The sequence below is a fragment of the Neovison vison genome, chromosome 3 (assembly GCF_020171115.1).
Source record: "Neovison vison isolate M4711 chromosome 3, ASM_NN_V1, whole genome shotgun sequence".
Taxonomy (NCBI): Eukaryota; Metazoa; Chordata; class Mammalia; order Carnivora; family Mustelidae; genus Neogale; species Neogale vison.
The window spans coordinates 75427467-75450059 of NC_058093.1; the positions used below are offsets into that span (position 1 = coordinate 75427467).

The 22593-nt window shown below is 38.8% G+C and overlaps 1 protein-coding gene across 7 annotated transcripts in view; it reads right to left on the minus strand.

Moving 5' to 3' along the window:
- Window positions 1-22593, minus strand: part of ZNF385B (zinc finger protein 385B) — a 401761-nt gene that overhangs the window by 162327 nt on the left and 216841 nt on the right. Inside the window, exon 1 of one of the 7 annotated variants that reach the window (XM_044242449.1) lies at window positions 22335-22406. The exons of the other annotated variants lie outside the window; for them this stretch is intronic. The gene's annotated coding sequence lies outside the window, so the exon portion shown is untranslated. Of the gene's footprint in view, window positions 1-22334; window positions 22407-22593 lie in introns of those variants that run through there. 7 annotated transcript variants of the gene reach the window in all.

A 22593-nucleotide genomic window follows, 5' to 3' on the forward strand; every position in this document is an offset into this window, starting at 1 on the left:
TCACCCAAGCCAGTGGCACAGGTCCCATCACAGCACTGCCAGTTCCCTCTCTCCTCACCTTCCTTCCTTTACTTCCAAGGAAGAGGGATGGAGTATAGCCAGTCTAGGGAAAGGAGCAGGGCTTCATGGAAGGTTTTGCTTCTCAGGTTCCCCTTTGGGACTGTGTTTCGGAGACAATGGATCACCTCCAGTTCATACTCTCCACCTCAATTTTCAGGGGACCAGACCATCTAAGAATCACTTTGGAAATAAAATGAAAGCTACGACCTTCTTTTAGGCCACTGAAGAAAATGTTAGGAAGACTTGGTTCACAATAAATGTTACTTTCAATCTGACAAAATGATGAGAGTTTAGCTCCTCTGAATCTTAAAGAAACTATGAAATTATACGTGAGAAAGACTGCAAATACTGAATTACTGGTATTTTTATCTTCTCCATTGTTACGCTAACAGGTAACTTTCTGTTACTGGTATACTTCATCAATTGAGCCAACATTTGCTTATCAAAAATCTATGTGCTGCTTTTCTCTTAATACAAAATATGCTGAAATAAAATGAAAAAATAATATTATCATGGTTCTGAGCACTTACGCAAATTAGTAAGGGCTCAAAGACCCACGAGTAGGAATGAATCAGATCTCAAGATGTGCAACTATTAATAAAAATGTGCTACAACAGCCCCTTTCCTGAACTTGTTCAGGATCATCACTACCAGATGCAACATCACTCTGACATCTTACAGCCCAGCCTGGGCTGGTGTAAACAGTAAGCTCATGGAGTCTCCTGGATTTATCTTCAAGAATATGCAGAAGAAATCTAGCTTTTTGCAACATATACTTTGTGGCATCTAATGACACTGGAAAATCCTTAAGAAAATCTTCCTAGAATAACTCAGAAAGGTACCAAAATTAAAAATAAACCCTATTTTCTAAGTGTGGGCTAGAATGACTTGGGAGGGCATCCTCCCATGAATGGTTATAAAAGTTATTTTGGTTCCAACTCTATATTTTAGAATCTTACAGAACCTATTTGTGTTCTTGTTCTGTATTTTCAGAACCTTGTATCATTTTAAGCTACATCTATAAGCATAAGAATTTTTAATCACAACTAGTGGGGTAATATTTCTATTTTCCCACTTGCACAACTGCCACACTGTACACACTGCCACTGGTGTGTGGTCTGGTATGATTCTCTGCAACTGGCATTGTCAACTAATAAGAGACAGAAAGAAGACTGGCCTGCCCTTGGAAAGAACAGCAGCTGTAGCAAGGATCTGGTGGCTGGCAAAGCTCCTGGTGAAGAGAGGGACATGCCTATGTAGCTGGTGCCTGCAAGAACACTCCCATCATTGTTGGGGCTTCTCTGAGAGACTTCAGAAGGCATGGATGATAAAATCCCAAACATTTAATTTGTTTGCAATTCTTCTGTTTAAAATATAAGCACCAGGGGCGCCTGGGTGGCTCAGTGGGTTAAAGCCTCTGCTTTCGGCTCAGGTCATGATCCCAGGGTTCTGGGATCGAGCCCCGCGTCGGGCTCTCTGCTCCGCAGGGAACCTGCTTTCTCCCCTCTCTCTCTGCCTGCCTCTCTGCCTACTTGTGATTTCTCTCTGTCAAATAAATAAAATCTTTAAAAAAATATATATATAAGCACCAACAACAGAATAAATTTGATGTCAAAACTTAAAGTGTTGACACTCAACACCAAAAAGTTGTGATGCACAAGGCTTAGCAAGATCTCCAAACACAATGGTTCTGAATTTCATCTTTTAAACTGGAACTGAATGGGACCTCCAGGTGGCTCAGTTAATTGAATGTCCAATGCTTGATTTTGGCTCAGGTCTGGATCTCAGGGTCGTGGGGTCGAGCCCTGTGTCAGGTTCTGGGCTCAGTGTGGAGTCTACTTGGGATTCTCTCTGCCCCTTCCTTCCACTCTCTCTCAAATAAATAAATAAAATGTTAAAATAAATAAATAAATGAACTAGAACTGAAAATTAAGACTCATTAGGTAGCTCTTTCTAGGGTTCCCTGAAATTTTAGCTTTAAAAACCATCCAAATTCAAGCATATATGGAGTTTTGAACGAAAGTTTTAGTAGGCAGTTGCCTGTTTTGAGGGATGGTGGTACACAGAATCTGAGCTTTATGTCTCCCTGAGGATTTGTATCTTTCTAGTTTTGGAGGGAGAAGAAGTCCACACCTCACTCTAAGAGCCTGTTATGGACTGAACATTTATGAACCTCCAAAACCCTATCCTTCAAAGTGATGGTATTAACAGGTAAGGCACTGAGAAGTAAGTAGGACTCAATGAGTTCTTGAGAGTGGAATCCTCATGAATGGAATCAAGCCTTTTTAAGGGTCACAGGAGAGCCTTGCTTCCTCTCTCTGCTCTCTACCCTGCAAGGTTACAGTGAGAAGACAGCAGTCTGCAACCCAGAAAAGGCTTTTCACCAGAATCCTACATGCTTGCAACCTTGATCTCAGACTTTCAGGCTCCACAACTGTGAGAAAGAAATTTCTGTTGTTTATAAGCCACCCAGCCTGTGATATTTCTGTTACAGCAGCCCAGACAGACAAAGTCAGAACATACAACAGCCTCAGCCGGTCAGAAATATCTCATCTTCCGTCTGCACCCTCCACCCCCAAATCTTGAACTAGTGATGTCAGAGGACAGGAATGGGGAGAAGCCCATTTGGAGAAAGTAGCACAATCTCCAGGAGCAGGCAGGACAAGTGTCCTGTCCAGTGGTGGGACCCAGCTGTGACACCCAGAGCTTATTGGCACCAGCTGCTCTGCTCTTACCACGTGATGGATTCCATGCCACAAATCTAAGCCCTGTTTCTAGCTTTTCCCAGTGTCCTAAACCTGGTTCGGCTGGCTTCTTAGTGATTCTGGGCTCCCCAGAGCCTTTTCAACAAATTTCTGCAGTAGACGGCCAGTTAGTTTTGTGACTAGCAACTATAACCCCTGATGGTTACAAAACATAGTAAGAGGGGCGCCTGGGTGGCTCAGTGGGTTAAAGCCTCTGCCTTCAGCCCGGGTCATGATCCAAGGGTCCCGGTGTCAGGCTCTCTGCTCAGCAGGGAGCCTGCTTCCTCCTCTCTCTCTCTGCCTGCAACTCTGCCTACTTGTGATCTCTGTCTGTCAAATAAATAAATAAAATCTTTAAAAAAAATAGTAAGAAAGTTTATTTCTTAAAAATACAGTTGTTTCTTAACCAATCCCCCCAAATTAGACAACTTCTATTTCTTTCCCATTTTTTAAAAAGATTTTATTTATTCATTTGACAGAGATCACAAGTAGGCAGAGAGCAGGCAGAGACAGAGGGTAAACTTTAGCTGTGATCACTACTAACAGTAATGACTAATAACTGTAGTATCGTTACTACTAACAGTAATGGTAAGCACATACTACTTTATGTGGGAGGCACATGATGGGTAAGAAGTTAAGAAAGCATAGAAATTCAGACAGAAGGTACATCTCCACAACCATGTCCCCTCCAGAGTACAATTCCCCTCTCTCTGCTGTCCCCAGTGAGGCCTAAGAAAACTTAAAATCCTCTCAAAATCTAGGATGCTTCTATCTAAAACAATATTTCAAGGATATTTCTTAATTTAGATATCATTTTGATATATACCACAAAAGGGAGAGTTATTTTATCTTCAGGGACTTTTTTATTGTGTATTTTAAAACACTTTAGGGACGCCTGGGTGGCTCAGTCAGTTAAGCATCTGCCTTCGACTCAGGTCATGCTTCTGGGATCCTAGGGTTGAGCCCTGCATTGGACTCCCTGCTTAGTCTGGAGTTTGCTTCTCCTTCTCCCTCTGTCCCTCCTGCTACCTCCTCTCCTGCATTATCTCTCTCAAATAAACAAATAAATAAAAATCTTTAAAAATGTTAAAAAATAAAATACTTTAAATTTTCAATTTTTTAAACATGACTCAGATATATTTTAAACATGACTCAGATAAATTTTACCTCAGAGTTGAGAATGTATGTATGTGTGTGTGTATATATATATATATATACACAACTAAAACATAAGTTTTACAAAACACTATTGATCCTATTTGTGACACACTATTTTTAACTTATGTTGTTCCATTTCATTTCTTAAAGCATTCTTATTATGACCCTTTGAATTAAGTTTGTAATAAATAACATTGCTTTAAGAAAATAGGAAGTTCAATTTCCAATGGGCAAATGTTTTAATTTTCTGACGAAAACTATTCTTTTAAAGATCAAAGGAGATTGGGCCAACTTCAGATGGATGATAGAGTATACTGCTTCTTATCTCATTAAGTATTTGCTCAGAAATCCAAAATATGTAGAGTTGAGTCATGCAACTCTTCCTGAGAAGAGAAAATACATCCCCAAGTTGTATTCCCGGTAAGAACATATCAACCCACACACGTAAATCAAATTTCAAATGCCTCTAGTATTAGTGTCTCCAGATTCTAAATATGGGCTTGACTTATAATTTCCATTTTCTCTAGCCTTGGTTTTAATGAACTTAAAAGTAATTTTTATGTATGCATATAATTCCATAATTCTGAAAACTGCATCGTTATTGATTAATCAGTGATGACCTTAATCTTAGATTTCTATACAGAAAAAGTAAACTGTTCAGAAAACAAACAGAAAAAAAACCCTTCTTTCATTAACTGATACCATGGTTAATCATCGGACTTAAAATAAAGAATTTGGAAAATACAATGCTACTATTTTTAAAAACTGCTCAAGCAATCAAAATTGTGAATGGAAGCATTTCCAATTTGCCAACATAACCCTCAGACACATTCATGCCGGAAACATCTTGGCTGAGTTTTAACATTCCCTAGGAAAATATTAAGTAAGTTATAGGTTTTCTTTCTTTCTTTCTTCCTTTCTTCTTCTTTTTTTTTCCATGTCAACTCTAAGATAACACTTAATTCTAACTGTGTTTGCCATGCCAGATCACATTGGACAGAAACCACTACCTTTAACAGATGGTTCTATTCTAGCCACAATCATATCACATTAACTTCCCAGCCTACCTATTAATATCCAACCAAATTAGAGCTTGGTGAGCTTCTGGCAGGTTTGTGACAGCCCCTAAAACCTGCAATTTTAAGTAATTATAGAAATTCTGGGCAGGAAGCCCTCTAAAAAGATGATCAGCTTCATTCCCTTCCTTTGAAACTTTGAGACCATCCCAAAGCCAGTGTTCTTTCTTCTATTTTAACTTGGAGAGAAGAAAGGATATTAGCATGAAGGGTCACTCACTGTGTGACCAGAACCAGACTAGGTTCATTACATGTATGATGTAATTTAAGCCTTATATATTCATGTAGTAGGAATCACTATCTCCATTTTACAGAGGGGTAAGTTAGCCTCAGAAAAACTAAGTTAGCTGATCACGGATAGAGTGCATGTTAAAATTGGGGTCTGACCAAGAATCTGCAGAAACTAACATTCCCCTGTCAGCTTTCTCAGTCTCGGGCTAGGGCTGGCCGCACAGACCTGTGAGAGCTGGGGGTGCACACCTCTTCCCAACTCCACATTTGGTGAGGTCACACCAGTAGCTTGAAATCTGCCATGGTGGGAATATTTAGACCATGCCAGCTGGCAAACACTACACATCAGGGCTTTCTTCTTCAGATAGTCATTTACCAGCACACCATTACCTACAACATTCATATATATTTTTGAAGATTTATTTGTTATAGAGGAGGAGAGTGTGCATGAGTAGTGGAGGGAAAGAATCCTCAAGCAAAATCCCTACTGAGCGTGGAGCCCAATGGGGGGCTTGATCCCAGGACCCATGAAATCATGACCTGAGCCAAAAGCAAATGTCAGATGCTTAACTGACTGAGTGACTCAGGTACCGCTCACATTCATAGTCAATATCTTACAAATGTCATGATTGGATATTTCTATTAGTGAATTTATTTTATTTTCAAAAGCAAATAATAGTGAGGATATAGACATACTATCTCTCAGTATATACTTCCCGCTTTTATTTTCTAAATGCTTTTTGCCTACCTGTTAAGAAAACCTTCAGTTACCTGAAAGTAGTTACAATAATATAATAAATCTCCATGTCTTCATTATCCAGACTTACTCATTACTAAAATATAGCCAGCCTTATTTCATTTATACTCCCCAAACACTTTTTTCTCCCTAGCCACATTTTCCTCCCAAGCCAGAATATTTTTAAACAAATCTCAGATATTTTATCATTTTATTTGTAAATAATCAGTTTGTATTCCTAATAGAGACTAAGCTCACTTTAAAACATTACAACACCACCGTTATTACACTTTAAAATTATCAGTGATTCCTTAACATTTTTCAGTTTTCCTTGATTGCCTCAAAGCCTTTTACAAAGGCTGCTTTGCTCAAATCAAGAACCAAAGTCCACATATTACACTTGGAGAGAATGTCTCTTAAACATTAATTGATCTTAATCTGTTCATTAGCTTAATTTTTTACTGGTCTTACTATCGCCCCTCTTCCTTTTTTTTTTCTCACATCATTTATTTGTGGAAGAAATTTAGTCATCTATTTTATAGAATGTCTTAACTTTTGGATTTTATGGGCTGGATTCCATGGTACCAGATAACATGTTCCTTTTCTTCTGCATTTCTTGAAAACTGATAGTTAAACCTAAGGGTTTGAATAAATTTATGTTCTACTATTAGCAAGTATATTTCATAGACAGAATTGTGTACCTGCTGCGTGTTGTCTTGCTCTCTCTCTCTTTTCTTTTGGAATTAATGAGTGTTGATGTTCCCACCTTAGCTCATCTCTCCTAGAGATTCCTCAACAAATGGTCTAGACGGCCATTGACGATCATTTCTTAGATTACTTCAAAAGAAGTTGCAAAAATAATGATTGCTTCGTTTTGTCAACCCTTCTGCAATTACTGGCTTGAATTCTTTTTTTTTTTTTTTTACAAAGCAGATGTTTTTCTTAGCAACTCTTTGATTAACCTGAATTACAGTTTGTCAGAAAAGGGGGGAATATATCTTTTGTTACTTTCCCTTCATCAACCAATTTTTAGAATGAGTTTATGCCCTCATATCCTAGGATAAAGGAAGTTTTGGGGGTTTTATTTGTGTTATTATGTACTCATACCTTTTAAGATATTTGATGTATTTCAATAAATTGCAGTTTCTTTTTATTCCTTCAAATTGGTTCCCGTGTCTTTCTGACATGACTCCAGTAGTTTTTGATAGCCTCCTTACTTCCTGGTATATTCCAAGCTCTTGTACATTTCTTGCCCCCATCTTAGAAACAGACATTTTTTTTTCTGAGGAGCCTGATTTCTTGTGGTGGGAAATTGTTCTGTGCACTATTTAAATGGATTCTGTCTCAAGTCATGAGAGATTCTAAACCAGAACACTCTCAGCACTCACAGACTACAGATGAAGTACCAAGTCCTGCAGCCAGCATCTCAACTTCTATTTCTTCGAGCAAAAACTGCCATCTTATTACAGGATCTGTCAGGTTAAATGTATACAATATAAACTTCACCATATCCTAACTCATTACTGATTGCCTCAAGCATATGAATGAGTGACTGCCTGTAAGACTACATATGCTTTATATATTAGGAGAGGTTGGGGGCAGATCCAGGTTTTGTGGGGCCTGAAATCTAAACAATTGGGAGGGGGGTCTCTTTTAGAAAATGAGTATGAAATTACAAATATAACACTAAACAAGAAAGTGAACATTTGTTTAGTTGACAAAAAATAGCAATGCAAATTACAAGTGTAAAAAGGCTTAAAAAATCACAAAATATGAAAAATAATGTTTTTATACAATTATTCCTACATTCTTTGGTTGTGTACTCTTTGGTCACGTTTTCATGTGATAATGACTTTATGATATTATTCTATGGAGGGACTGGAAAGATGATCTTGTCCTCCCTTTCGTGTGGCTGGCCAGATTTTCTTCTAATTTTTGATAGTCAGAAATGCATAAAAGCATGTGGCTTAACAGGTACTCTCTCATCTGTAGCACTACTATGCTTTGTACCTTACTCAGAAATTCTGATAAATCCTATCTTAAGCAATTCCCCTCAAAAGAGGGAAAAATGTATGGCATATTTATCATCGTACACACCAATTATGTTTTCTAGTATAGCTTTGATAGGAGAGAACTTACATTGTGACTAAGGATCAATTAGAACTCAATCATCCAGTTACAAGTTTAAATGTCTGGTGATAGAAGGAAATTTTACAGAGATTAGCTTTTGGTTCTGTACATTTCAATCATTATTTCTCCTCCACTGCCTACATACTTTCATGGCTGTCCTGCAGAACACATTAATAACCCAACATAGCTTCGGCTCCGCTGGGTGAATCGGCCAAGTATATGTGATAGGACCTAGAAGCCATTCTTTTGCAGGGATGGCAGGCAGTAACTTAATTATACACAGAAGCAACTGCAGACCCTACACAGAGCCAGCTATACTCAAAGTAAATATATCTCCAACCCTTTGTCTTCCATGCATTCAGCTACTTCTAATTCCACTCACCGTGAGGAAAAGAGAGATGGAGGAGAAGTTTTAGTGGAAGGAAACAGAGGTTCTAACCAACTGTGGTTAAAATCCCTAACTTAGCAGATATTACAAACCACTTGGGCACACGGTTCAGGCTCCTCTCAGGGCCTTGGGAGGCCCATACGAGTGAGGGACCCTGAAATGTAAACTTCACAGTAATGCCCTGTCTTGAGAGAAACATCGTCTCACCACTCAGGCTTTTCTTTCCCAATGGCTAATCCAAACATTTGACTCTTCCTGTCTGCAACTTTTCCCAGCTCCTTAAACATTTATGGGGCATCCTTTGACTCTTCGGTCCCATTCTCCGGGGACCCTCGTGCACACAGACAGAAGTCGGTGCTTTTCACGTTCATCACATATTCACAAACCCTCCATGTGAATGCAAACACATCATAATTTTGCATCTGGAAAGCAGCCCCCATGTGCAATGAAAGAGTAATAATGTCAGGTGTCATTTTTCTCTGATTGGAACTCTTCATTGGTAGAATCAATAGTTTATATGAACCTATAGTTTATAAGAAGCTGTTTGTAGATTAAAAATACAGGACATCTATATAAATATATCTAGATACACATGGCAGTAACCAAGAATACTGCAAGTAAAAACATAAAGAAGTCATAGCAAATGATTTCTAGCTATTATTTTGGCTCGTGCTACAGCACTCACCAGCAAGAGTAGCAACAACATACTTGCTTATAAAGTTATAGTATGCTGTGCCTGTCAAGCCTGGGAGTTGCCAGCAAGCATTTCAGGAAAATTTCCAAAGTTATTATTAGGTATAATACAGACTTTCCTACCTAGTTTTCAGCCCTGAGATCTCTGACAGATGCTTTGGTGGTTACGGCGGCTGTAATGTCTGGCATCCCAATAGACAGCCTGCCCCGGCACCAGCAGCAGCAACTGACCGGTGTTTCACAGGAGGAATTTTTATTTTTATTTTTCAGAGGCTTCAAAACAAAGACAAGGTCATTCTCAATGCCAGAACTTTTAGCTAAGCCATAACTTTGCCTTGTGTCTCAAAAGTACTGAGAGAAAAAAAAAAAAATACAACAAAACCCACCAAAAAAATCCAGCTGCCAAGAAAATAAGCCATTAAAGTTAGTGTTAGGAACTCTGGATATCTGGATTACTGTTTCAAATTTAACCTCAGCATCACTACCAGTGCCTCCAAAAATCACAGGTAATACTTTGCACTTGCTACTCATCAGACCCTGAACTAAGTGCTTTCTACTAAACTTCACAGTAACCTCATTTCACAAAAGAACAGGACCAAGACAGCAAAAGCACAATGATCTTGACCTGGTTGTAATCAGTAAGTGTGGGGTGGGGTAGGGACCAGGGTTTGCCCTCAGGCAATCCAATTCCAGAGATAATTTGTTGAGGTCTGCTCTATACCTCCATGCAGCTCTAGTATCCTTGCAAAAACTTCTCTTGATCCTGAACTTGGAACAGTAATAAAAATGTAAATTATTAGTACAAGAAAGAAAAACATTTATGCTTTCCCTCTCTTAGTTTCTAAACAGATCTTCTATATGAGATGACTTCAGCACCAAATTTTGCATACGGTTTTTTAATGTTTAGTTTTCTTAGCATTTTAAAACAGCACTTCTTACATATTCAAAAGTAGATTAATTCAACAATACCGGAAAATAAATTCTTAAATCAATATTACAAGCCAAGTAAATGTAAACCTATATGAAGCTGTTAAGAATAAAAAGAGAACTAATTCACATATAAGCTGTTTTAAATATATTCTGACCATCTGACTATATCTAGAGAGACATATATTCTGAGGACAAAAAGAATTGTAGGAGAGGGGCACCTGGGTGGCTCAGTGGGTTAAAGCCTCTGCCTTCGGCTCAGGTCATGATCCCAGGGTCCTGGGATGGAACCCCTCATCGGGCTCTCTGCTCAGCAGGGAACCTGCTTCCCTTCCACTCTCTCTGCCTGCCTTTCTGCCTGCCTGTGATCTCTGTCTGTCAAATAAATAAATAAAATAATAAAAAAAAATTGTAGGAGAAACTAATGTAACATCATGTGTCCACTATATTAAAAAATAAAAAAGAACTGTAGGAAATCTTGAATTTGGCACCATAAGTTTGTTGTTGGTCACAGTATTGGTGTAGCAGATATGAAACTATTTTCTGTGTGCTGCAGGACTGAGGAAATAATATATTGCCACTGTGGGTACAAGCTTTGGGAGAAGGGAAATGGAAGTATGGAACAGGGGTAGGGAGGAAGGAACCTGCGGTGTTAGAATAAAGTTGATAGCAGTAGCATAACAGTACTATACCACAGAGCTACAGCAGTGCTCTCCACATATGGGTGTATGTATGTGTACGTGTGTGTGTGTGTGCGCTAGTATCCTTTGAAAGGGCCTAGAACCAACGACACACCAATAGCAATGAGCAAACCTCGTGTCCAGGTCCAAGTTTTAGAACTAGGCCTGATTCCAAAAGGGACGTCCAGAGGCTTCTCTGGACAGGAAAGTCTAAGTTAAGGCTGAAGTACCTAGTTGTGCCATAGAGACTGTTCTCCAACTGATGAGAACGCATCAAAGAGGAACAGACAGCAGCTCAGAAGGGCCCCCACTGGTAAAATTTGGTACAACGCGAACAGTGATGGTTAATGAAAAGAGTAGATTATGATAATAATGAATTGAAAAAGTATATTCATAAGAACATAGTGACTCTAAAAATATCTTTTCTTAAGGGGAGAGGAAGGAGAAGAAAGAGCAAAGCAAATCAAATAAATTTAAAAAGTAATGATAAAATGGAAAACCAGAATTTACACATGCATAGCAATAACAAGAGCAGGTAACAGTCATCAATGGGTACTAAAAGCACTCGGTTAAAAAAAAAGTGGGGAACTGGCAATTCATACAATCTCAAAGTATCACTGTACAGATATTTGAGTTAAAAAGGGGAGGAAAAATTTGCTTGACAATGGAAAAATCATGCAGTTATTCCTTTTACCTTAAAATCACCAGTAATGGATACACACTGACATTCTATGTCTCCCGAGGACACAGCATTACCTTGCAGATATCCTGCCAAAAATGCTTACTATAAATCTAATCATGAGGAAACAATGAAAAACATCCAAAAATGGAGGATATTCTGCATAACTAGACTGGCCCTTCCAGTAATACCAACATTATATAGAACAGCAGCACCATCAAAAAAAAGCTGGAGACCTGTTTAATTTACAGGAAACTAAAAAAATAGGATGAATAACATAGCATATAAGCCTGGATTGGATCCTCTAGTGATAAAAGAAGGAAATGATAAAAACAATGTTATTGGGACAACCAGGGAAATATGAGTAGACTGTTACTTAATACTACTCTATCAAGATTGCTCTGTCAGGGGCACCTGGGTGGCTCAGTGGGTTAAGCCTCTGCCCTCAGCTCAAGTCATGATCCCAGCGTCCTGGGATCGAGCCCCACATCGTGGGTGCTCCCCCACCCCGCCCCTTTCTACCTGCCTCTCTGCCTACTTGCGATCTCTGTCTGTCAAATAAATAAATAAAATCTTAAAAAAAAAAAGAATAATAACAATAAAAAAAGATTGCTCTGTCAGCACTCTGGATATTTTGCAGAGAATGTTCTGGTTTTTAGAATATCCATGCTGAAGCATTTAGAGACGAAGAGTCTTGATGTCCATAATAATTCTCAAATCGTTTGGCATGAGAATATATATACATATATGCATATTAATGATATTAATGTATGAGCATAAATATAGGAAACATAAATCCATATTCTATATACTTTAGAGTAAGAGACCTAATACTTGGGGGAAAAGTTAATATTTAGCAAAGTTAGGTGAGGGGATATATGGATGTTTCTTGTACTATTTTTGCAGTTTGATAATGGTTTGAGATTGATCAGAATAAAATGTTGGGGGTTATTACAATGAGAGATATTTGGGTTCAGTTTGAAAATAAAGATCAGCAAATTGCTAAGCGGGAGAATATATTGCTAAGGAGACAGTGGATGGCAGAGTAGACAACCACGTCTCTGAAACAGCTCCAGGTGAGCCGAGGAACAGACCGAGTGAACTCACAAGGTTCTGTTTAGTGTTATGATTTGTAAACTATGAAAAACAGAAAGAGGAAAAAATATAAAATAAGGTTGTTACCTTGATTTGAATTTAAATTTTTATTTTTCTTTTTGAACACAGTGATATGATAGCCACAACCTTAGGTCAAACTCATAGATTATTTAGTTCAAAGTTCTCTAATTTCTAGTTTAAAAGTTACAAATGCGTTCTAGCCATCAAAAGATACAAGTTAAAGGCAATCTTGTTATTATATATATATTTTTAAAAATATTTTATTAATTTATTTGACAGAGAGACACAGTGAGAGAGGGAACACAAGCAGAGGGAGTGGGAGAGGGAGAAGCAGGCTTCCTGCCGAGCAGGGAACCTGATGCAGGTCTCAGTTCCAGAACCCTAGGATCATGACCTGAGTCGAAGGCAGACACTTAACGATGGAGCCACCCAGGCACCCAATTATATTCTTATTACTTTACTAAACATGAATTTTCTTAAATCCTCTTTGATTTTTTTTTTAAGAGATCTGAACCACCTACTGTTACAATGATTTTTATAATGTGGCTACTGCATGGGAAAGTGATTCTTTTTCCTTATTATATATTATCTGCCTCTTTAGAACTCCAAAATTTCCTTTGTGGTCCTTCTCTGGGATCTGATGAACAAGTATGTTCAGTACTATCCATATGCTATAACATTTTATAGTTTTCAATAATATTCCTTTGGGTTTCCAGCTTGAAGAAATGACATCCTAATCTTTGTAATGGGCCTTGCTGTTGGCCACTTCAATATCACCTCACTTATTTCTTTTTTAAAGATTTATTTATTTGAGAGAGAGAGAGAGAGAGAGAGAGAGTGAAAGGAGAGGCAAAAGGGGAGGAGGAGGGAGAGAATCCTAGGAAGATTCCCCGCTGAGTGGGGAGCCGGAGGCAGGGCTCGATCCCATGATCCTGAAATCATGACCTGAGCCAAAATCAAGAGTCGGTCGCTCAACCAACTGAAACGTCCAGGTGTCCCTCACCTCATTCACTTTTAATTGCCCTTTTTCAATCTTCCCTGAGTTAGTTCTAGTCTCTCTAGAGGCAGAACAACTAGAAGAGAACATAATTCTCCAAATATTTAAGTTCCATTCCTGAGACCTTGATTTCCAGTAGTTATTTATTTTTAAACAAAAGATAAACTTTATTTGCAAATGTAACATAGTTTAAAACTTTGAGGGACAAAATGTCTTTTCTTAAAGTAGAAATGGATTCTTGGAAATTATCATCGTATAACTGTAATTTAGATTTTATCCTCTAAAAGTATTATGTTACACATACATACAGCAAAATTGAACTCCCATGGTCTCTAAACATTCAGAATTTATTTCTGATACTTTTAATTCTATAATATAATCCTCAGATATAAAGGTTGAGAGGAGTCAAAAATCACTTTACAACCTGCTTATCCCTATAGAGAAATATTGCCAACCAGGGCAAAGCTTGTCCAACCCTCACAGTTGGTGAGCCAAAGGAAGGTCAAGCCCTTCCATTTCAGAAGCCACAGTGTAGAACAGTAATCAGAGGCTCTCGGGTCCAGAGATGCTTTCTATGTAGGTGGGAAGAAGGCCTAAGCTGCCAATGACTACCTGTCCGCATTTATCCTTGGCATGTGTGTGAGTTGCACGTAGCAGCTCCCTTAGCAGCTCTGACAAAGACTCTGAGTTGATTCCAACCTACAAGTTACTGAAAACAGCATCTTGCATGGCTCTATGAAACCATATAAAACTGAAGACTGATTTAGAATGCTAAAACAGTCTGAAAAAAATGTTTGAAGCAAAGACAATGATACTTAGAGATATTATAAACTGCAAATCCTTTGGGACTACAAAATTATAGTATTAGAGGCACATCAAGAAATTATTTGATCTGGTTTTCTACCTTCAGCCATTTGCAATAGTAAATGTTGTAAGAGAGTAAATAGGATTCTGTTTTGAAAATTTTTAGGGCGTAAGACACAACCTCACTCCTTCTAAGGGTCAGTGATGTTCTTCCCCTTCACCTCTATCTTCTCATGCCTTAACATCCCAATCCTTCTTTTTTCCTCGCTTCTCATTGGACCTGTATTCCACAATGATCTTATTCTTCTTTGAATCAATATGCATCACAATCTATCAGGCAGTTCTCCAAGTGTGGTCTGAAGACCCCTCAGAGTCAGGAGATATCCCTCAGGGGGTCTATGAAGTCAAAACTATTTTCATAATCCTCAAACATTTTTGAGTGTGCTTTTTTCACCTCGTTGACCTTTGCACTGATGGTGCAAGAACAATAGTGGCTAAATCTGCCGATGGCTTAGAGGAGTAAAGGCATTGACACCACACTACACCAGCAGTACTTGTCTTTTTCACTATGATGCACACAGTTCAAAAGTTTTTTAATCTTAAGACTATCTTTTAAAAAGCAGTAAAAGTGTTTAATTTCATGAAGTCAACCCTTCCATAAACATCTTTTGAATATTCTCTGTGACAATATTGAAAGTACACATAAAACGTATTTTCTGTATAGAATAGTATCATGATTGTTTCAAAAAAAACCAAAACAAAACACAATACAACCGCTGTGTGATTAAGCTGTGAATTGAAATAGCCACTTTTTTCCCTGGAACACCACTTTTATTTAAGAGAGTGACTGGCAGACAAACTATAGTTTTAGACTTGACAATTTGGCAGACTTAACCAAAAAAAGCAGAAGTGAATTGTCAAAAGGAAATTGACAAATTCTTTTGGTCAATAATAGCTCATCAGTACCTTCAAAAAATTCAAAATTTCAGGTAAAAACTAATATTTTGGAAAACTAATATTCATCACTGTGAGCTTGCCAGCTTTGCAAGACTTGTCTGATGAGATTGATACTAACATTAATAAATGTGATTTTGGATATTTTATAAGAAATGTATCAGTATTTGAAAGATTTGCTTATATCAGCAAACCAATATTTTTCAAGTGACTAATGCAGGATCTTACAGAATCATGAATAGTTATAAGATCCATTCAAAGTGGGTCGCCTGGGTGGCTCAGTGGGTTAAGCTGCTGCCTTCGGCTCAGGTCATGATCTCAGGGTCCGGGGATGGAGTCCCACATCAAGCTCTCTGCTCAGCAGGGAGCCTGCCTCCCTTCCTCTCTCTCTGCCTGTCTCTCTGCCTGCTTGTGATCTCTCTCTGTCAAATAAATAAATAAAATCTTTAAAAAAAAGATCCATTCAAAGTATAGAGAGATCATGCATTTCTTATTAACACAGTATGAAAAGCTCACTGATATGGTTTCAGACTCCAATATGGATACTAATATTTGAAAAATTACCACTTATCAAATTCAAATGGATACAAAATGGAATACCACACAGCACAAAAAAGGAATGAATTATTTATGCATGGGATGACAAGAATAAATCTCAAAGACCTTATGCACCGAGACAGTGAAAGAGGCCAGTTTCAAAAAGCTAGGTACTATATGATTCTACTCATGTAAAAGTCTGGAGAAGGCAACTACAGCTATGGAGAATAGCTCACTGGTCACCAAAGGTTCGGGACACACAGAGGATGAGACTAGAAGGGTTCAGCACAAAAGAGATTTTTAGAGTGATGAAACTGAACTATGATTGTGATTGTACTTATAGAAATCTACATATATATTAAAATTTCTAGAACAAAAGAAGTCCATTTTATTCTATGTTAAAAAAAATCTCATAGCACAATGTTAGTTCACAGAAAATACTCAATAATAGCCATATTTATAAGTAGAAAATTCAAAATCCTGAGCACTGTTTTTAAGACACTTACTTAATCTGACTCTTTTACTAGATTCTATAGTTAGAGGTAAAACAAACCCCCCAATATTTCCCTCGATGACACTTAAGCTCAGGTACATTTGGAACTGCTAGTGTTGTGAAAATAATATGAAAGCTCAAATCCTGAAGTTTGCCTCCAGTCCTGCTTCTAACTATAGGAAAGCAGATATAATCCATTCTATCATCACTGTCCTAAATACCACAAAGTTCCATTTGTTAGTGCCACCAGCGTTTGATGAAGGTACTGATGAGCTATTAACTTTTACTGAGTGATTGCTCCCTCTGGGTCTTGGGCCAATACCCATCTATACCCCATTCTCTCATTTAAATCTCAGAACAATCCTACCAGTGAGGTCAAATCATTCCAAGATCACATAGCTCAGAGTCAGACCACACAATGCACACATGTAGCCACTGTATGAAGCCAGCCCTCATTCTATGTTATCAAGGCCCAATATTTTCCAAAAATAAGTGTAACAGGAAAACTGTCTTTTATCCTATGTCCTGTAAGTCACAAGTCTTTTTAAATTCACCTTCAGAGGCACCTGAGTGGCTCAGTGGGTTAAAGCCTCTGCCTTCGGCTCAGGTCATGATCCCAGGGTTCTGGGTTCAAGCCCTGAGTCGGGCTCTCTGCACAGTGGGGAGCCTGCCTCCTCCTCTCTCTGCCTGCCTCTCTGCCTACTTGTGATCTCTGTCTGTCAAATAAACAAAAAAAATCTTAAAAAAAAATGAACTCACTTTCAGAGAATTTTCTATTCTAAACAATTTGATCAAAGATTCACTATCATTGTGAAAATTCAAATCAAGATGTCAAAATCTCCGAAGATAATTTGGCAACTTTATATTCCTAACATTTTTTGGATTATGGGTGATAGGATTGGGACAGGAGACTAAAATAAAACATGAAGAAAGTCTAACTCCATCATGTGATCAGACAAATCTGCTCACAATTCCTGGACTTCATCATACCCTATACCTCCTCCTATTTTCCTAAAAATCATCCCTTTTAACATCTTTCCTATCAAAGTATGTTTGAAATGGTAACATAGGATCTCATTGTCCAAACTTCCTGACTTAAAGTCCCATTTTTGTATATTCTGTTACATTTTACATGAACCACATAATTTTTTTAAAGTTTGTTATGAACTACTTAAAAACTGTAAAGAATGAACTATAATTTCTCATTATTATTTTTTGGCAAGGGGATGGCTTCACTGGAGTTTGTGTGGTCTTGTGTGTAATTCCTGTTAGGGAATGAGGTGTCAGAGTTTTAATGGAAGAGAAGTTGGTGAAAAACATTAAAATACGTATGGCCGCACGCCCCGTTACCATGTCATTAGATTTACAAAGCAAATGAGAAAACCACCTGACTTCACTGTGGCTCAGCACAGCAGCTGGACAACTTTGGTCACTCTTATGAGACATGCATCATGACACCCAATCTTACAAAGGAAAAACTCTGACAGCACGGCTGGGAAATGCTAAAATTTTCAGGGCTCTTTCTTACCTGGTTTTCATTCCTAATTCCTGGACTGCTGATAGAGGAAAGCCTTCACTATCAAATAACTCTCTATCTATCTGGGAAAACAGTAACACATATCACAGTCTTTTTTTGGATTCTGACATACTTAATAATAACAGGAACTAATACTGACTGTGTTCTAGTATCAGGTAAAACCCTAAAGGCTTCACATGCACCACTGAATAAGAAGAGGAGTTTTAAGGTAGTCCCTGAGTAGTATACTGTTATTCGTGAGACTCAAGCTTTATGGCTCCCCAAACAATTCATGAAGATCCACACAGTGCCAAAAGCCTGGGAACTGCTTATGCCATCTGAAGAGGCTTCCCCACCCCAACCTGCCGAAACCCCCCTCCTTCATGTAAGTCCTAGCTCAGGTTCTACAGAGCCTCCTCATCAGTCCAGCTTGACATGTGCTGTCCCTTCTTGAAGTCTAGTAGCTCAGGGCTCATGGATGGGTGTCCCTGAAGACCTCTAGGACCAGGTCTGTGCTCCTCTTTCCTAAAGGGGACCGAGAAGGAGAGGCCTTGTGAAACTGTACTTGTAGACATGCTCACCCATGTACCCTTTCTATCTGTAGAGGGAACCATAGGTTTCATTTGCTCATTGAAGGGAATCCTAACCTTTGGGGTTTAAAAACCATGTTAGGTCTAATCTAGTCCATCTGCTCTGTCCCATTGCCTTCACCTCAGGTCAGCCGCTTGCCCCTGAACACTGCAATTTTTCTGTCCTGCTCCCCTGCCTTTGCCCCCTGCCATACTCTATGTTCCACAATGCTGCTAGAGTGATCCTCTATTTTATTTATTTATTTTTTTAAGATTTTATTTATTTATTTGACAGAGATTACAAGTAGGCAGAGAGGCAGGCAGAGAGAGAGGGGAAAGCAGGCTCTCAGCTGAGCAGAGAGCCCAATGCGGGGCTCGATCCCAGAACCCTGAGACCATGACTTAAGCCAAAGGCAAAGGCTTAACTCACTAAGCCACCCAGGTGCCCCTATAGTGATCCTTTAAACACTTAAACCTGATGTTTTATTCAAGTCTGTGATCTGGTACACACTTCAGAGTGTGTCGAACACAAGAGTGCTCAGTAAACACCCACCGAAGAAATGGAAGAATGAATAAACAGCTTATAGTCCGAGTCCTCAGCCCAGGACCCTGTAATAAACCTCCTTGACTTGCTCCCTGTGACAGCCCAAGACGTTGGAACCTATGGGTTTGGGCTGTAAGTGTAATGAGATATATGCTACTGGGCCAAAGGAAAATCACAATCTCCAATTAGTGAAGTGAATACATAACAAAATATGCTTCTCGTCCAAGTGTCACACATAAACAGATTACAGTAGCTTGGTTAGGAGGCAAATGTTATTGAGTTAATTTATTATCATGGTTTTTAAAGATTTATTTATTTATTTGTTTGTTTATTTTAGAATGGCCAGGGATGTCTTCCTTTGGGGAGAAGATTTCAAAGAGGGGTTACACGAATGAATATACTATTTTAACATATAATCAGAGATAATAAGCAAAGTTGTAATCAAGAAGCAGAAAACTTTAAGGGATTAAAATTTCAGACAAACATTTTTTTTTTCAGTTGCCAGTATCAGATGTCATAACTTTGACTTTCAGACAGAAACAGACTGCCCATTCTCCAGGTCAGGCTGACACAAACTCATCCTTGCACCCAGAAGCTCAAATGCCCATGTTACATTTTATCTATATGTGAATAGAACATGAAGCAGCTGTGAATTTCTATTACAGTCCAGAACAGCCCCCAGAAAAAACTGCCCACATTTCCCAGTTAGCACAAAATATCCCAGGATACTACACCATGGCTGAAGTTGTCCCTGTAATAGCCTCAAACCCTCAAGATCCCTGAGCCCCAAAGGACTTTTCTTTTCTTTTCCTTCTTTCTGTGTGCATGTGTGAAACATCTTTCTGTTTTCTCAATTCTTAGAATCTGCATTTATTGGTTTCTTCCCAGGTGATTTTATGTATATTTTTCTCAACAAAATGCATTAATTTTAAAGAACCCTCAAGTATATTTCCATTTGTAGATGCTGTTACCTTATTTTTTCCCCAGTTTCACTGAGAGACAGTTGACATACATCACTGAATAAGTTTAAACTCACCCATGTCTTTTTGATATGGTCTTTCTAACAGGTGTGGAGTGACATCTTACTGTGGTTTTAATTTATATTTCCCTAATGAGTAGTCATGTTGAGAATCAGTTCATGTACCTGTTGGCTTGGTATAGCTTCTTTGAAGAAATGTCTATCCAGGTCCCTAAAGCTCTTTTAATCTTAAAGCCAATTCAAGCCATGTCCAACGTTGAGGCTCCCAGCCTGGAGCCACTCAGAGCTGTCTAGAGCCCCCTGGCTCCTGGTCTGCATACCACAGAGCTAAGTCTTAAGACTTCAAGATCATTGAGGTCCAAATTAGCAAAAAGGTGATCACAGAGCCATAATCTCCTGCTTTAGTGGCTGTGGTATTGAAGTAAGTTTTCCTTCAATAGCAGCTATACCAGACACAGAAAAGGGTAGTTATATAACTGAGAAGATGCCAGGGATGGAGGAAACCAGAATAAGATGTTTAGGTCTACAGAGTATTCATATAAATCTCATTAGTTAAGGACTACTTACATTAAAGAGCTAAAACAAGAGCTAACAGTATCGACAATCACAGCTGCTGTGTATGTGGGGGGAAGCCGGGGGGTGGGCAGGGAGGTGGAGGCTGAGAGAGACTCAGGAAACAGAAATGGTCTAAGCTATGCTCTTAATTAGAACTATTAGTGATCATAGTTTTATTTTTGCTCTATAGTTATTCAAGTTAAAATACTGGCAGATAATGATTTTTTTTAAATTCACTCTTCATCTTCCTGAATAATTATTTTTCTAAAGTAACTCGGGTAGAACAAGGTATAGTCCGCATGGGTGATAAGGAGGAAACTTGGTGATTCAGAAGAGGATGTCAGAACAGAACAGGTAAGGACTGGCAGAGGACTATCCAGCATAGGGAATAAAAGCTCCAGGAGGGTAACAAAGGTATCCCCACATTGGAACAGTCCAGAACCTAGTGCTGCAGCCTGAGGAGGGTAAGGAGGGCTTCCACGCTGAGGCATGGGGCTCATCCTGCAAATGGGCTCTTGGGAAATGGGTGGGATGAAGAGTACTTCCACATGGAGGGGCGGACTGTGGGTGAGGTTACTGGCAGTCTGGTGGTGTATCACAGCCTAGGTAGGGTAAAGAAAGCATGTGTACGGGGAAAAAATGATAGTGGCAATGGGAAATTGGTCACAAAGGAACAGATAAACCAAGTAGATACATTAAAAAATAATTGGACAGTCTGGGGGGCATAGTCGGTTGAGTGTCCTGCTCGGTTTTGGCTTGGGTGGTGGTCTTAGGGTCATGAGATCGAGCCCAAGTGGGGCTCTGAGCTCAGCATGGAGTCTGCTTGAGACTCTCTTTCCTGCTCCCCTCTCTCTCTCAAATAAATAAATAAATAAATCTTTAAAAAAAAAATCTTGACAACCAGTTTCTCACTGTGGAGAAGTGAGTTAAAAATAGTGAAAGGGAGGGACGCCTGGGTGGCTCAGTTGGTTGGACAGCTGCCTTCGGCTCGGGTCATGATCCCAGCGTCCTGAGATTGAGTCCGGCATCCGACTCCTTGCTCAGCGGGGAGCCTGCTTCTGCCTCTGCCTGTACCTGCCATTCTGTCTGCCTGTGCTCGCTCGCTCTCTCTCCCTCTCTCTCTCTCTCTGATAAATAAATAAAATCTTAAAAAAATAGTGAAAGGGAGATACAAAAATAAATGTAATGTACATGTGTATACACTTGTTGTGTGTGCATGTATCGCCACATGTATGCTCTGTCCACTGAGAGGACTTGAGACCAAAAATATCCCCCAAAGCAGTGAGCACATCTATCACCCAGATCTTGGTTTCTAAATACCATCCACCGAAGAAACTGGGACTCCAGGAGAAAATGCTGAAATCAGGACTGCAGTAAGGGAAGTACAAGATAAACCTGAAATATCTTACTATGCCACAGAGCAAGGAGGTATCAAAAAATTGTGGGTCTTCTGAGTCATAAGGACACAGGATTCGGCTTGAAAGAGCCCTTGCAGCCTAATCTGGGACAATTTACACATCAAAGTAAATGATAAAGGATTATAGCTGAATAAATAAAATGGGAACCATAATGTATATGGAAATAAACAAATGGAGAATCTAATGAGGAATGCGACATTTTTATGGTTTCAAAGTATCTCCCTACAAGATGCTTACTAGTTGTAAAAGGGAAGGAAAAGAGTAACTCTGTGGTATAAAAGCTGGGACAACACCAACATTACAAAGAAATTAAAGTGAACATCATCACTAATAGGAGAAATTAACATCACCTGAGACCTGGCAGAATTCAATCAGAGGAACAGAGCATTGACTCCATATTATTCCTGTCCGAAATTCGTAACCTAAAATTAGATGAAACATTTAAAAAATCCAAATTGGTCTATAATTTTCAAGAGTCAAGATCATGAAAATTAAACAAAATAAAACAAAACAACAAAACCACTGGCAAACTATTCCAAGTATAGGAGACTACATAGATACGGTATCTAAATGAAATGAAAGATTTTGAAATAGATCACTTTACTAAAA